General features: G+C 39.8%; 1 long non-coding RNA gene across 1 annotated transcript; it reads left to right on the top strand.

The window, feature by feature from the left end:
- The first annotated feature begins 5,044 nt into the window (after positions 1–5,044).
- Positions 5,045–7,228, top strand: LOC122026124. Its single transcript, XR_006124029.1, has 4 exons — positions 5,045–5,511; positions 5,595–5,841; positions 6,625–6,677; positions 6,980–7,228. It is a non-coding gene; the product is annotated as an uncharacterized LOC122026124 (long non-coding RNA).
- The last annotated feature ends 1,383 nt before the right edge of the window (positions 7,229–8,611 follow it).

Here is an 8,611-nt window from a genome sequence, read left to right on the forward strand (position 1 = left end):
TAATACCCGAAGCCAAGCCAGTCAAGCAGAAGAAGAGAAACTTCTCTGCCGACCAGAATAAAATTATCCAAGCTGAAGTGGATCAGCTCATGAAGGCAGGACATGTTCGGGAGGTGCAATTCCCGTCCTGGCTTTCTAACGTTGTATTGGTAAAGAAGCCTAACAACAAGTGGAGGGTGTGCATAGACTTTCGCGACCTCAACAAAGCCACCCCCAAAGACTGTTATCCTCTCCCGCGGATCGATCAGATGGTGGATTCAACTGCTGGCTGTGAGAGGATATGCATGATGGACGCTTATCAAGGATACCATCAGATACCCTTAGCTAGGGAGGATCAGGAGAAGGTTAGCTTCATAACGGCTGATGGTACTTTCTGCTACACAGTCATGCCATTTGGACTCAAGAATGCTGGGGCTACCTAACAAAGGATGATGGACAAAGTCTTTCGGAGTCAGATCGGGCAGAACGTTGAAGTCTATGTGGATGACATCTTAATCAAGTTCCCCCTGGCGTCTAATCTCATAAGAGATGTGGAGGAAACCTGTGGGACTCTAAGACAATATGGTGTAAAGCTGAATCCTCTGAAATGCTTGTTCGGGGCCAAAGGAGGGAAGTTCCTGGGGTATCTGGTGACTGAACGAGGGATAGAAGCCAATCCTGAGAAGATTCAAGCGCTCCAGAATATGCAGATCTCTCAGAATCTGAAGGAAACGCAGAAGCTGGTCGGCAGGATAACGGCGCTGTCCCGATTCATCTCCAGATCTACAGATCGAGCCGCGCCCTTCTTCAAAGTGCTCAGGAAGGCAGCTAAGTTCTAGTGGACGGAAGAGTGCACACAGGCCTTTGAGGAGCTAAAGCAATACCTGGAGTCTTTGCCATCGCTGTTTAAGCCTGTTGTGGGAGAGCCCCTTTGGGTCTATTTGTCAGCCACCCCCGAGGCCGTGGGGGCCGTGCTGGTTAAAGAGCAGGACAATGTACAACGACCAGTGTATTTTTTCAGCCATCTATCGAAGGGGGCTGAGTCTCGGTACATAGCCCTAGAGAAGTTGGTTTACGGACTTGTTCTCATGGCTTGGCGCCTCCGACCGTATTTTTTGGCGCATCCCATCACCGTCCTGACAAACAGCACAATGGGTCGAGCTCTCACCAAGGTGGAGGTAGCAGGTCGGCTTATCAAATGGGCAACCGAGCTAGGGGAATATGATATACAGTATCAGCCCCGAACCGCGATCAAAGCACAGGCTCTGGTGGATTTCTTGACAGAGGTTTATCAAGCAGACTCGGAGGAGGTCTGGAAAATCTATGTGGACAGGTCGGCTATCCATCATGGAAGTGGTGTAGGTGCACTTCTAATATCTCTGCAGGGAGACATTATGCAGCTGGCCGTAAGGCTAAATTTCAGAGCTACCAACAATGAAGCAGAATATAAAGCCATATTAACAGGTCTACAAGCAGCTCGGCATGTGGGGGCAAGCCGAGTCGTAATATATTCAGATTCCCAGCTAGTAACTCAGCAGGTGACCGGGCATTTTGAGGTAAACAACGAGAAGATGCAAGTTTACAAGGAAGCCTATGAAAAGATGAGGGAAGAGTTTAAAGAAGTCACAGTCACTAAGATTCCCAGGGCTGAAAATGAAAGAGCCGATGAATTAGCTAAAATGGCCAGCTCCTTGACCACTTGGGCGCTTGACAGATCTATAGGGCAGACCTTCCTTATAGCTCAAATAGATCTACAAAATAACCTGGGAGGAGTAATTGATTGGAGGGCGCCCATAATAAGTTTCCTCCAGCGAGGTGTTGTATCCACCAACTTAGAAGAGGCGCGTATGCTCAGGAGACAGGCCCATTCTTATGTTATGATTGGAGATCAACTGTACAAAAGGTCTTTCTCCAGACCTCTGCTCAAGTGCTTGAATATGGAAGAAGCAGATCAGACCTTGCGGGAGATACATTTGGGGTGCTGTGGCAATCACGTAGGTGGAAGAACGCTGGCTCGGAAAGTACTATTGGCCGGGTATTTTTGGCCTACCCTGCAGAAGGATGCACAGAAGCTGGTGAATACTTGTTTGTCATGTCAGAAGTATCAGAACTTGACGCACCGACCCACAGAAATGCTGAGAACTTCTATAGTGTCTTGTCCATTTGACCAATGGGGTATGTATATTGTAGGACCTTTCCCGATGGCAACAGGGCAAAGACGCTTTTTGTTGGTAGCGGTAGATTACTTCTCTAAGTGGGTAGAGGCGGAGGCTCTGGCCAGAATTACTGAAGATGCGGTGATCTAGTTCTTGTGGAAGAATATCTTTTGCAGATTCGGCTTGCCTCATAAGTTAGTGTCGGACAATGGCAGACAATTTCAAGGGCGTAAAATACAAAATTGGTGCAAAGGGTTCGACATAACTCAGGCCTTTACTTCGGTGGCTCATCCTCAAAGCAATGGTCAGACAGAGGTAGTCAATCGGGAAATAGTGCGAGGGCTCAAAGTCAAGCTGGATCACAGGGAGGCAATTGGGTGGAAGAGCTGTCGAGCATTTTGTGGGCTTATCGCACGACACCCCGAGAAAGTACAGGTCTGACACCTTTCCATTTGGTATATGGCAATGAAGCAGTGGTATCTCTGGAGGTCGGGATACCGTCCGTGAGAAGAATGATGTATGACGAAGGGAACACAGAGCGACGGCTGGCCGAACTAGATTTCATCAGCGAAATTCTGGAACAAACAGCTGCCAGGTTGGAAGCTTATAGACAGAGGATGAGACAAAACAGATCCCCCGATTCTTCGGAGAAGGAGACATAGTCTGGGAGCAGATGAAACCCTTAGGGGAAGTGACGAAGTTGTCGCCTCAATGGGACGAACCATACAAAGTTATCAAGAAATTGGCATCGGGGGCCTATTATTTACAGGACGCTCAAGGAAGGAAGCTAGACCGACCTTGGAGCGCTAACTACCTACGGCCCTATCGGGTTTGAGGGGGCTGACTCTGTTGGTGCAAGCCAGGTCAGGCGAGGGGCCTGGAGACGGTAGGACAGTCAAGTAAAAATTCGAAGATGCGTATGTACATGTAAAAACGCATTAGTTTAAGCAGCTGGTACAGATCATTTAAAAGGAGCAAAAATCTCATCCGGAAAGCCTTGAATAATCTTGTCTTGATCCAAGAAGTCTGCGGGAGGGATGGAGTTCAAGAAGTTCTGCACGTGAAGTTGTCGGATAACCCCGGCCGCCGTATATGGTATGGTCGCGGAAAAGCGTGTCCCAGCATGGGATAAAAACTCATGGAGAATTAATGGTGGCCGAATATAGCTTGGAGAAGAAGAAGCTTGGTGGTTCTCGTCTCGGAAGATCGTTGCCCACACAACGTCCGAGATAAGAAGAGGAATAAGGTAGAAGATCAAGAGGTTATTTTTGCTTACAAAGAAAGGTATAACTAGTAATTATTTTCCGCATTATACTAGTTTTCTTTGTATAGTTATTTATGGAAATACCAAACACAAGAGGCATAAGATTCTAGAGTTTTCGAATTTATTTTCGAGTTTGTGTTTTTTTTTACTTTGTCGAATTTGTGATTCGATTGTTCTTTTTGGTTAACCTAAAGTTATTTAAGGAAATTAAATATTAGCTTTTCTTAAAAGGCTTTGTCTAGGTAGTGGTGGTTGCTCCCATATCCAAGAAGGTCATGTGCCTCGCCATGCTGTCCTGGAAGCCAATTTTAGAAATTAATATTTAATGAATTAATAACATAGGTGGATTTGAATTAATAGTGTTAAGTTCCGTTTGCGATTCAAATCTAAACCATTAAGAACAGATAAGTTAAATTTAGAATCAATGATGTTAAGTTCCGTCTGTGATTCCTAATTTAACTTCTAAAGAACACAATAGGTTATTTAAGGAAATGTTCGATACTTGTACAAAATTTTTTTGTACAGTGGAACCGGTACGTTTTCTTAGGACTAACCAACAATTGATATCAGAGCTAGGGTTTGCATCTGTGTGTTTGGTTTTCAAATTAGGTTATGCACATGTCATACATAATTTAGGTAGGATAATAGTAGGATGTGCTAACTTTGTGGTTACAGGCTCCAACTATTATGACTTATAGATGTTATGTGTGATTGGACCCTTGGACATGTCAAAGGCGTTATTTTGTGTGTGCATGATTGTATGTAACTAATACAGCAGGAGCTGTATTAGCCCTAGGATTTTAGAATTTTATTTTCGATCTAGATTACATGTACATTCCCTCGTGGAATATAGGATCGATATATGTAAAATTCTATTTTTGTCGCGAATTGGATTCTTGCGAGGCGTGGTACTTTTGGAGCACCAGAGGCGCAGCAGAATAAGAAGCAAGATGGATGCAACGACTCGACCCGATGGCGATGGCTAAAGATGGCAGCAGCTAGGGTTGGAGCACACAGAAGACAGTGATGTAAAAATGCCATAATAGTTAGAAAATAAGTTTCCATATTTATTGTTTTTATTTACTGTGATGTGTGTGTATGCATGTGATGTATGCTAGGATAGTTTAAAATTCCTCACTGTAATAACTAGGTGGGAGAGAGATTTATTTTAATAAATTCCACGGTCTCTATTACTGGTTTGTAAGTGATGCAACAAGCTTGCGCGTTGGCTCTGAGTGCCTTCCTCCATATCGGATGAACTTGTTTGCGGATCACTAGATCAAACCTCCATTTTGGATGACTATAGGAAGTTAACTAAGAGCGTCACTACAAGAAAATTGGGATTTAACAACACTTAAAAGACAACGTTTTTTTTAAAAAGCGTTGTCTTTTTTCTTTTTACAATGCTTTTAGTGAAAAGCGTTGTCTATCTCTTTATTTTCTTACTAATAGACAACACTTTTTTAAAACATGTTGTCTATTAATAATTTTTATAGGTTAAAGACAACGCTTTTTTGAAAAGTGTTGTCTATTAGTATTTTTTTAGTGTCTACGATAATAATTTTTAAAAAATGTTGTCTATTGTCAAGTTCTCATCTAAATTTGGGTTGATATGAACGGTTGTATATCATGAACGGTTGAAAAGTTCCCGAATACCTCCCAAACCCCTCTCACGCGTCTTCGGTCTCCTCCCGAACCCCTCTCACGCGAAGGCAACAAAAACCTCCATCTCCGCTGAAACCCCTCCGCAAAATCTTTCCCTGTGAAAACCTCCCGGTGAAAACCTCCATCTCCGTCCAAGACCTTGACTCCATGCAAAACCTCTATCCGCGCCGCCCGTAACCAAGCCTCCTCCACCGAGGTCATGAACTACCTCACCACGACCAGATGTCACCGAGATCTTCCCCTGCCACGACCAGGTCATGAACTACCTCGAATCTTATGCACGCCACTTTGACCTACTCTGCTGTATCAAGTTCCACTCTAGTGTGGTATTGATAGACCTTGTCAGGACATCCGAAGAGGAGATCGCCACGTAGGACCTCTGGACTGGCGTCGCTAAGGGAGAATGGCACCTCACCGAGCAGCTATAAGGGTGATCCCTCCACCGAGGTAAGATCCCCAAACCGATTCTCTTGATGCTCATACTTGTCTCCAATTTCAGCAATTGAACTTCAATCTCATCAAATCCCTAGATCTATTGGGTGGATTTCTTGATCCTGTGCAACGGAAGGTTCAGCAATGCCCCAAATTTCCCCAATTTTGCGCGACGGGGTGCAGCTTAGGTGTTCGATGGAATGACTATGCACTCGATAGAGTACTCTAACATGGACAACATCGGTGACCGCTCTCATGCGAGGAAAGCGAGTCACCGTCGTTGGCTCAGGGAAGACAACGTTTGAGAGAATCATGTACATGAGAGATCGTTGCACCAAATTTGAGGTACCTTATTTACCTTTACTTCATTTTTCCCTTTACAAAGTTAAATAGGCATATTTGCTTCCATTCTGCCTTCTGTATATCCTTGCATGAAATTCTCTCTAAGTTTGTTGACGCTCAACAATTGTTGATATTGCTAACTGTTATAAATTAGTTTAGAAGAAATGGAGACCAAGGTATTGAATTTGAACCATGCTCAAAGCTTGAAGATTTAAATTTAGATGTTAGATATGTTCAAGTAAATACTCATGGATGTTGTAAATTATTTGTTAGCAAGTACAAGGGGCTTTGAGGATTGAGCCTTGGTTATTATGTATACACAATAATTCTATGTATTTTTTTTATAAGGATTGAGCCTTGGTTACTATGTATACACATTACAGTACGAAGACAGTGAAGGTGATAAAGTTCTTCTAGACAGTGAAGGAATTTCAGAATTCTATAACATGTATATTAAATATTCTTTGGATAACGGAGTAGAGTAAGAATATGTACTTCTTTAAATGGAATAAGGAATGATTAGCTATAAAACAACAATTTAATGAAAATTGATATTGTAAGAGCATTTTTGTAGTGGAATTTGAGTTTTCTAAAATGCTTAAGAATCTAGGCTTCCTGTTATTAGATCTTGTGCTAAATTAATGAGCTTAACCCATCGTTGATACCCATTTAAACCTCACAATTTAATTCTATTGGTTTATGGGGCACTTGTTTCTCTGCCATATTACTCAGGTTTTGAGGTTGCACATTGATCACTCACACTTACTTGTTTAGCACTTGTGCTAGGTGAAGGTTTGTATGAAGGACTTGATTATCTCTCTAGCAACATCACTAATAAGGTATCTACTTTTTGTTTTTCAAAGTATAATTCATTATCTGTTACTTAAAAAATCATTTTATAGATGTAGAATTTGTTCATTAAGTTTAGTGTATTAATTATATGAGCTTGTTTATTGTAAGTTTAATATATAGATGTTGCATATGTTGTTAGCTTATTATCTTTGTTAAATTTATTCATTGGTCGGATTTAATGTATTAATTATATGAGTTGCTTCATCTTAATTATAATGTAACAATTTAATATATTGATTATGTGAGTTGTTTCATCTTAATTATAATGTAATATGTTTCTTCCTTGCAGATGAATGTGAAAAGAAATTGAAAGCGGAGTTTTTATTTTACCAAGAAGGGCACTCATATACTTTTGAGAAGAAAAGTTCCAATCCAAGAAGCAAGATATATTGGAACTAAAATGTATGTTTAGTATGTAGGGTTTTTGCTTTTATTAGACTTAACATGGATCCAAATTTTGTGGATTATGCCTACATATTTTTTGTTTAAATTGTATGATACATTTGTGGTTCAATAATAAGAAATTTGATTAGTTGTACTTTCATGGTATTTTAATTTATATTATTTATAATGGTTTAATTAAGCAATTCATGGTGTAAATATAATAGATGATGATTTTGTAAATAAAAAAACAACGTTTTTTAAGTATTGCAAAAGCGTTGTCTTTGCAAAAAAAAGACAACGCTTTTTAAGTGTTGTAAAAGTGTTGTCTTTGTAAAAAAACAACAACACTTTTTAAGCGTTGTCTTTGAGCAGACTTTTAACAACAGTACTTTTAACAACGCTTTTTTAGTCACATAGACAATGCGTAAAAAGCGTTGTCTTTCAACTTTTTTCTTGTAGTGCGTGTGATCTTCCCCATCGGAAGGGGCACAATCTTATTAATGAACTTATTCTCAAGTAATGGTATACACTTAGGCACGTCTAATAGTATCCTCCCCATCGGAGTCACTGCTATTATTTGTGTGACCGAAGAAAACCAACTATTAATTTATCAAATAAATAGGTTGACAAGATAATAAAATTAAAAATCCCTCTTACAAATGTTTGATTTTGTATATGTCCACACTATCGTGGCATACAAAATTCACGATGTTTGAAGTAATTTTATTTGTCATAAAGATTTATTGACAAGATAATTAATGGGTAAAACCCTCCTCTTACAAATGTTTAATTTTGTATACGTCCACACTATCGTGGCATGCAAAATTCACGGTGTTTGAGGTGTTGGTGAATTTAAATAATATTGTTTGATGAATCAATGTTATTTTAAATTCAAAAATTTTGACCAAATATTTGATCAAAGACAGATCAACTATTAATTTTATTCGTCATAAAATAAAGTTGACAAGATAATAAAATTAATGGATAAAATCTCCTCTTTGATTTTGTATACGTCCACACTATCGTGGCATACAAAATTCATGGGGATTTTAAGGAGTTGATCTTGACCAAATATTTTTGTGATTCTTAGGATTTAAAATGTTTGGCAATTCCCTAGTTGTTATACTATAAAAAAGACTTAGTAGTCCCAATTGTAATGATTGGAAATAAGACTTGGACATTAAGGTAGACTGTCTTCTTAGAACTAAGAACAATATAAGTGTATTTAATTCATTAGTTGAAACATGTTTAGTGGTGTTATCTACCAGAACCTAGAGTGTAGATACAGATGCCATTAATCATGTCCGCAATTCATTGCAGGGTTCCAGGCAACCCGACAACTAAATGACATGGGCACTGCTGTAAAAGTGGTAGCTGTTGCAGTGGGAGATGTTTATCTTTTGATAAGAATAAAACATGGATTTTTGAGTAATTGTCTTTACGTACCAAGTTTAGAAAGAACTAGCTTTTAGTTTCTAAACTATTCAAAGAACTTGATATTCTGCCTCTTTTAATAACAAAGTTGTTATCAAGGAAA

This window comes from Zingiber officinale, chromosome 10A (genome assembly GCF_018446385.1).
Source record: "Zingiber officinale cultivar Zhangliang chromosome 10A, Zo_v1.1, whole genome shotgun sequence".
Lineage (NCBI taxonomy): Eukaryota > Viridiplantae > Streptophyta > Magnoliopsida > Zingiberales > Zingiberaceae > Zingiber > Zingiber officinale.